We start from the raw sequence: 7,707 nt of genomic DNA, 5'->3' as shown, positions 1-7,707 counted from the left end.
CCCAAGGGGCAACTGTGTAGCTACCTCTGCTCTACATGTGCCTGATGAGCTTGGGGCATGGGAGGCCATTCTTTCTTACGGTATAATCATCTCCTAGCAAAAGATGACATTCTGCTGTGGTTCCCATTAGAGAATCCTATAACTAGGGAGTTGTAAATGCGAGAAAACAGTATTGTTACAATGTTGGATGTAATTACGCTGTTTGCTAATTGGGGATCACTGCTTAATTTCAAAGCACATTTTTGTGTTTTCTCAATTGTGAAATTGAGGCAAAACATTCACTATCCTGTAATAAACTCGTTGATCTCCTTATTTCTAAAGTGAAGGCCTAAATGTTCACATACAACGTAGAAGATGTAACAGAGAAGGAAGTCACTTTCAAAAACGCTGCACTAGAAAGTTTCCCAACTAGGTGTGAAGTAAGTGTAGTAGAAGTGAACAGGATGTGTGAACACATGAAGGCCCACTATATTCTTTTATGTTGTCATATTCCTAATGGAATTATCGAACAGTATTTACTCAGGATTGACAGGACTGTTTCCTGTCTTGGCTTCGCCGTCAGCCAGACATGTGACTGTGGGCCTCAGTATCATCATCAGGTCCCCAGGTGTCAGTTTCTTCATTGGTAAAATCGGGTTGAATTTCAATTTGTATATTGGCTTGGCAAATTTTGCAACACGAATATATCTGTGTTCTAATTTATTTAATACTCTTAAGTTGACTTGTTTAAAAAACTAAAGGAAATGTTCTATTGTGGGTGCAAATTAAAAATTGATATGACATCACAAATAGCAGGTAACCATAAAATGAATAAATTAAAATAAAACCTTGTTAATCCAAGATAGATGAGGTGGTCAGAAGATTCTGAGACAGAGGCTTCTCTATGTAAAAGGCAGTTTAGGAAGTGCTAGAGAGGTGTTGAATGTATATTAGCACCAAACTGAAACCTTCTCCCAGACCAATCAGGGTGGCTGGAAGAGAATTGAAAACAATACTATCTTACCATGTGACTCACTGTTAATGTTTTATGTATTCCCTACAATCTTGCCATTCTCTAGTGGAATGCATCCCATGCTTTGGGAATCACTCAACTTGGTTATTTCAACAGTCCTTTCTAAAGGCAAAAGTTTTATAATTTTGCGTCCCGTTGGAAAGCATTTTGACCCCCAAATGTGATCAAGTCATAGACAAAGACAGACGTGTAGATGGAAAGGAATTATCTTTTAAGAGAATTCATGATGAGGATAGAGACGGTTTCTCTGCCAGGGAAATGCAGACAGGGCTACATCTCCTCTTGGTGCAATGAAGCTCAGAGACATTACCCTGAGCAGTGGTAGTGGCTGGCTTCCTCCCTGGGAATTCAAAAGCCAGGAGCCCCTTGTCTGATACATATATAGGCACTGAATAAATGAAAAATTTGCAGCCTCTCACCGTTGACTTAGTTTTTGTGTAATATAAAGACCAAAAGAAGTTTGAGATATTTATAAACCATAGAAAATGGATTAAACTTAAAATTTTTTGGCTCCTGATCTTTTGCTGCAATCTGTTTGCCATGGATTGTGTACTGACTTCTGTATTTGACATACCTATATTAAATGATTCTTAAATTAGACTGAAGTATCAAAGTAGACATGGGAGCAAGAGGTGAAACCCACAAGTGCCAAAGACATCAAAGCTTTGATCAGCAGGCAGGTGAGGGATAGTGTTTTGGAAGCAAAGGTGAATAAGATCCCGGTGTAAGCATGACTCTGTGGCACGCTCGTAACTCTTACCGAAGAGGAGGGAGCTGGCTGGATCAGTTTAACTCCTCCTCATGAGGGATGTGGGGACATGTACTAGGGCATCAGACTAATAGGTAGCCTGGCAACTGAATAGCAAGTTTGATAGCAAATTTGAGAGATGAGTCCCATGTAGGCTGAGGATAGTGGCTACCTGGGAAGAGGTCTGCTTTGAGGGAATGCTGTGAGTCATGTGTTGGAGGCTTGAAGATGGGTGGTGGTGCTCATAGACGTGCTCTCCAGAGGAAAAGAGTTTGCGTGAATTAGGTGAAAGGTTCAAGCCCTCTAAGTAACTGGCTGGAGTCTAGGGCTCGCTTCAGTCTTTGAGATGAATCAGAGAGAGATGGGGATTGGAAAGCAGTAGAGACAGTGATGCAAGCACTTTAGACATGGCAGAAAGATGAGTCTACTGCATAGGGCTGGGCCCATCTGCTACTAGTGGCGTGGTCAGCTCTGGGCATGAGGTGGTTTCTCATGGACCACCAGGCTGACTTCTCCCTGGCCGAGGTGTGGGGTGACTAAGCTAATAGTTGGTACTCATGATAGGCAGCCCAGGCTCTGATGGGACATGAGATTTCCTTAGTCACTAGTATAATCTAAAACACACGGACTTCTGGGTGGTACATTTACATTAAGAATAACTCACATTTACTTGAGCATTACTATGTGCTGAGCACTGTGCTAACCTCTCCACGTGCTTTATATTCTATAATTATAAAGCAACTTTAATAGGCAAGCACTTTCATTATCCCCTTTCTTAACTGAGCAAAATAAATGAGGCTAAGTAATTTGCCCAAAGTCACACAGGTGATACGTGGTAATGTTGGAATTCAAACTTGCGTTGTTTCGTCTGGATAGCCTATGTTCTTAAACCACTCAGGTGTGCTACCCCTACAAGTCCTGAGACTCTCAGAATTGATTCCATTATTTACAGGAGACAGGAACTGGGCGAGAGGAAGGCTTTGGGCTTGGCTTCCTCCCACTGTAAAATGCTCCCTCTCTGTAGGGTCCAGGAAAGTTTTTTGCACTCCATCCCTGCCTCCTTGTGGGAGCCCATTTGGCATAAATCAGGCTGCACCCCCTTTTGTAGCTGGGCTGCCTTGACCATAAGTGGAGACTCCATTGCCTCCTGCTGTGAGGAGTCCGCCATGCTACCACGGTATAATCTGCACAGTGTTACCCATTACTTTGAAAAATTGGTGACAAACTCGGGTGAGAGAGGACCAAGCAACTGGATCAGACATTGGTATTTGTCTCTGTCATTGAGAACAGAGGCACCAAGACTGAGGAAGAACAGAGCAAGAGGGAATAGTTCTAGCAAGAGGCTAACACACATGCATGAGCCACTGAATCTCAAGCCAAAACCATTTCTCAACAGTGACACTGGACTGTTTCTTTTCCACTGACCCATTGGACAACTTAACTAGGATGTCCAATCTTTACCGTATTTCTCATCTTTACCGTATTTCTACCCCCAGCAAGAGTGGTGTATATGGTAGTGCAGACAAGTGAGCACTTAGGAAATTATAATCGGGAGCCTAACATGTAGGACTGTGTAAATCAGTGTAACATTTGTGACCCTCGACCCTGGCTACAGAATCACTTTGGGAGCTTTTAAAAACTACGAATGCTTTGGCTTCACCCCTAGATGTTCTAATTTAATCGGAGCTCAGGCATAATTGGCTTTTAAAGCTCCCAGGGTGATTTTTAAAGTACAGCCAAGTTTGAGAATCTTTGTGTGAATCATTCCAAGTAAGCCTGCCTTTGATTTCTCTGGGAGGAAAGCGTTTCTCCCTAGCAGTATTGCCTAGAAATGAAAATCTGAGTGGAGAGTCCTGTTTGGGGGCTGGGATGGGGCATTTACCTTCTCATTGTTTTTAGATCATGTCTGTGTTGCCCCAGCTCACCTGTCCCTTCTAGCATGTGGGTGCCACCCACCACCTTGGTAGAATGTTAGACCCCATGAGAGAGAAAAGAGAGGGAAGCAAGAGAATCCCGTAATGCCAGGCACATAGTACGTCCTTATGTGTTCGAATGAATGTAAGAGAATAGGGGATGATCTATTCACTTTGGACTTTTATATACTTAATGTATTGGGTTGGCCACAAAGTTCCTTCAGGTTTTCATATCATGGAAAAACCTGAACGAACTTTTTTGGCCAATCCAATAATAGTTTCTATATGTCGACCTGATTGGGCACAGGGTGCCTAGATATTTGCAGAAACATTCTGGGTGTGTCTGTGGGAGTGTTGTTGGATTAGTTTAACACAGATCAATGGACCAAGTAAAGCAGATTGCCCTCCGTATGTGGGTGGCCCTCATTCCATCAGTTGAAGACCTGAATAGAACAAAAAGCCTGACCCTCCCCTGAACAAGAGGGACTACTTGCTGGACGGCCTTTGAACTGGGATAGAGGCTTTTTCATGCCTTTAGACTCAAACTAAAACTTTGCAAACTCCTGGGTCTCAAGTCTGCTGGCATTTATTCTAAAATTACACCACCAGCTCCCCTGGTCTCCACCTTGCCAACTGCAGAAATTGGGACTGTAGCCTTAATGATTGCTGGAACAAATTCCTTATAATCTCCCACATGTACATGTATACATATATACCACTGGTTCTTTCTCTGGAGAACTCTAACACATTTAATTCTTCCTTGTCTATGAAAAATCAAAAGCCTACTCTTTTTGCATCAGTATTTTTCTGTAATAACTAGTGGCTATTACATTTCTTTTCCCAACCTCTTCTAGAATGAATTTCAGGATGTAAAAATATTCAACAAATTGATTGAGGACCTCTTATGTGTCAAACGGTGAGGCAAATACTTTGGATAAATGAGACAAATTATCTGTCCCTCTTCCCCAGCGTTTCCCCTTCTAAAGGGAGACAGATAATCATTTAAAAAGTACAAAAGGTTAGGGGCGTTACAATAGAAGTGTATACAGGTTATAGTTGACAGAAAAGTAGTTATTTCGCTTTGAGAGATCTGAGGGAGCCTTCACTGTGCAGAGTAAAACCTCAGTGTAAACTTCATTTTCCTCATATTCTCTTGTGTGACTCGAGAGCAGCCACCTCAGAAGCTGCCATACTGCTGAGCAGATAATATTCGGGACATTAGTGCTATACAGGCTCCCCCCCACCCCAAGAAGGACGGACATAATAGAGTTCACATTGCTGTTTCCCAATGGAGGGCCAGAGGCCACACTTGTCCTCCAGCTTGGAGAGGGCTGGTTAGATGACTGATACAGGGCAGTTTGGTGACATTCAGTCTAGGAGGGCACTTGAGGGTAGGGGAAAGAAAAGAAGAGTTTCTAATAGAAGAATTAGAAGTCGGAGAATCTGAGGGCCAGAGTTGTTCAGCAATGGAGCTGAAAATCCAAGCAGCTCCAGGACAAATGCAGTAGCCTCTGCCCTGCATCATCTTCTCCATCAGATAGTCACCAGACGAGAAGTGACATGCTCTTGGCTGATAAATGTTGATCTGTAGGTGGGAACTGTGTAATCGCTTACATTTGTTTGATCTGATTTGCTACAAGCACCAAGCTGCTCGGAAAGCCCACATCCTTTGGAGACACAAGACAGCAAGTGCGTACAGCAAAATACAGAGGGAGGACGATCTCTCCTAGCAGCGCCCACCTGCTTCCGATCATATAATAAGGGGTTAATAAATCAGAATGGGGCAAAACTGAGAGGGAATAGCAAAATAGTAGACGCTTGTTCTAGGAGAAGAAACTCTCTGTTTTCCTGTCAGCCCGCAAGCATCCTTTTTTGGAGCTAGGCTGGAGATGCTCATGATCGCTCTTTCAGGATGTCTTGTTAGAAATCATAGGGTTCAGAAAATTTCCCAAGATGTCTCATCCAAAAATTTTCTATCCCCTCTTGATGATCAAGATGCTAATGTCTCTAATGGCTTATTACTAAGCACATAAGTACTCAGTGTCAATTCCTTTTTCCTTTACTGTCTTGCCTGTGCACTCAGGCAAATCTTCTAAGGGCCCAGTGTCTTCATTACTTTCCAGTCTTTGTCACTGTGCCCGCCCTGCTGCTGCCACAAGTGCCCACATATTCTATTGCAGCCAGGATATTTACTACTGAAAAAAAACTATGTATAAGTGGACCTGCACAATTCAAACCTGTTATTCCAGATCAAGTATAATGGAAGTGTACTGACACTGCCTTGGATAAGACAGTTGACAGTTCATTGTTTCACCAGTCATACTTGTTTGCCAAAATGGAATTGTGCTCAAAACAACTTGCTCAGGTGAAATTTTGTATACTCATTACTAAACATTTCACAGGAATAATTCCTTTAATTTTAGCTAAACATTGACTTACTGGGAATATGACACAGGATGAGAGTTTTGAAGAGAAAGCAGCAAGAAATGAGGACGAGGTTTGAAATAAACAAGAGGATTTGGAGGTTGATCTGACATTGTCCATGAAAAATTAGTTGATTTAAAAGAAATGGAAACTTATTCTAGCCAAATTGAAGATTGTAACCTGGGAACAGCATCTCAGAAAGCTCTGAGAACCATTCTTCCCATTAGAAGTCAAAGGCACAGTTGCATAGCTTTTTGAAACAGAGGGCTGTACATTAAAGGATGCATTATTGACAGTTTACACAGTCCACATCTAAACGTCATTGTGGCCCCTTAAGAGATTAACAAAGGGGCTTCCCTGGTGGCGCAGTGGTTGAGAGTCCGCCTGCCGATGCAGGGGACACGGGTTCGTGCCCCCGTCCGGGAACATCCAACATGCCGCGGAGCGGCTAGGCCCCGTGAGCCATGGCCACTGAGCCTGCGCGTCCGGAGCCTGTGCTCCGCAACGGGAGAGGCCACAACAGTGAGAGGCCCGCGTACCGCAAAAAAAAAAAAAAAAGTGTTACCTTTTAAGGAGTTGTTGATGCTGGGAGAATGTTGCTGTTTATGGTTGAGCAGGTATTCCTGCCGATGGGGGAGGTTTGGTGGATGCATAATGTAGGTACACAGTGCACAGTAGAGGGGAGAGAGGAGGCCAAAGGACAGAACATTTTTCTGTGTGTTTTAAATTTTTCGTCTTGCCATAAAATATAAATTGTATTTCAGAATACAAAGAACATGATAAAAAACTGAATTTCAGTCAAAATGACTTCATTGCAAACCTACTTCATCTTAACAGGCAGTTTCCCTTAAATTCCTAAAGGGTATTTGTGTAACAAAGGCTCTAAATGATTTTAGGGGTCAACTCCCTGTCCATATGCATCGAGGGTGGTACTCTTAAACTGGTTTGGGAAAAAGGTTCCAAATACCAATCTCTATTCTTTTTTTTCCTTAAGCCAGTCTGTTCACTGAGGTCGTATATTATCTCCATTATAAAAAATTGACTTGCTGAAGGTACCACAACTGGAAGATGGTACAGCCAAGGTCTTAACTATGATGACATCTGCCTCTATGAGAAGTAATGTTATCTGCTGATAGAGGTTTAACTTTTTCATCTTGACCAGAAGATCACTAGCTGTTTGATTTGGACTCCATTTTTTTTTTAAGAAAAAGTAGTGCTGATGTTCTGAGTGCCTTTGTTTCTTTTAATTATGTTTTGCTTTTGATTAAATCAGTTTTGATGAGTTGAAGTCAAAGCCTCTGTTCTATTCTGTGAAATCATTTTTTCAGAGGTAAGAAAGAAATGAACTGCAGAAACTTACCCCATACCATGTGGGCCCCATCTTTCAATCCTGTGCAACTAAAGTGAATCTGTTTCCCAGGAAGTAAAGAAACTTCAGTGAACAATGCTACCGGAGCTCTTTTTTTTTTTTTTTTTAACATCTTTAGTGGAGTATAATTGCCCCATAATGCTGTGCCAGTCTCCACTGCACAACAAAGTGAATCAACCACATGTATGCATATCCCCTCCCTCTCCCACCCTCCCTCTCCCACCCTCCCTCTCCCACCCTC

This window comes from Aethalodelphis obliquidens, unplaced genomic scaffold (genome assembly GCF_003676395.1).
Source record: "Aethalodelphis obliquidens isolate GAN/ISIS:26980383/991018 unplaced genomic scaffold, ASM367639v1 scaffold11, whole genome shotgun sequence".
Lineage (NCBI taxonomy): Eukaryota > Metazoa > Chordata > Mammalia > Artiodactyla > Delphinidae > Aethalodelphis > Aethalodelphis obliquidens.
This window is presented reverse-complemented; position numbering follows the sequence as displayed.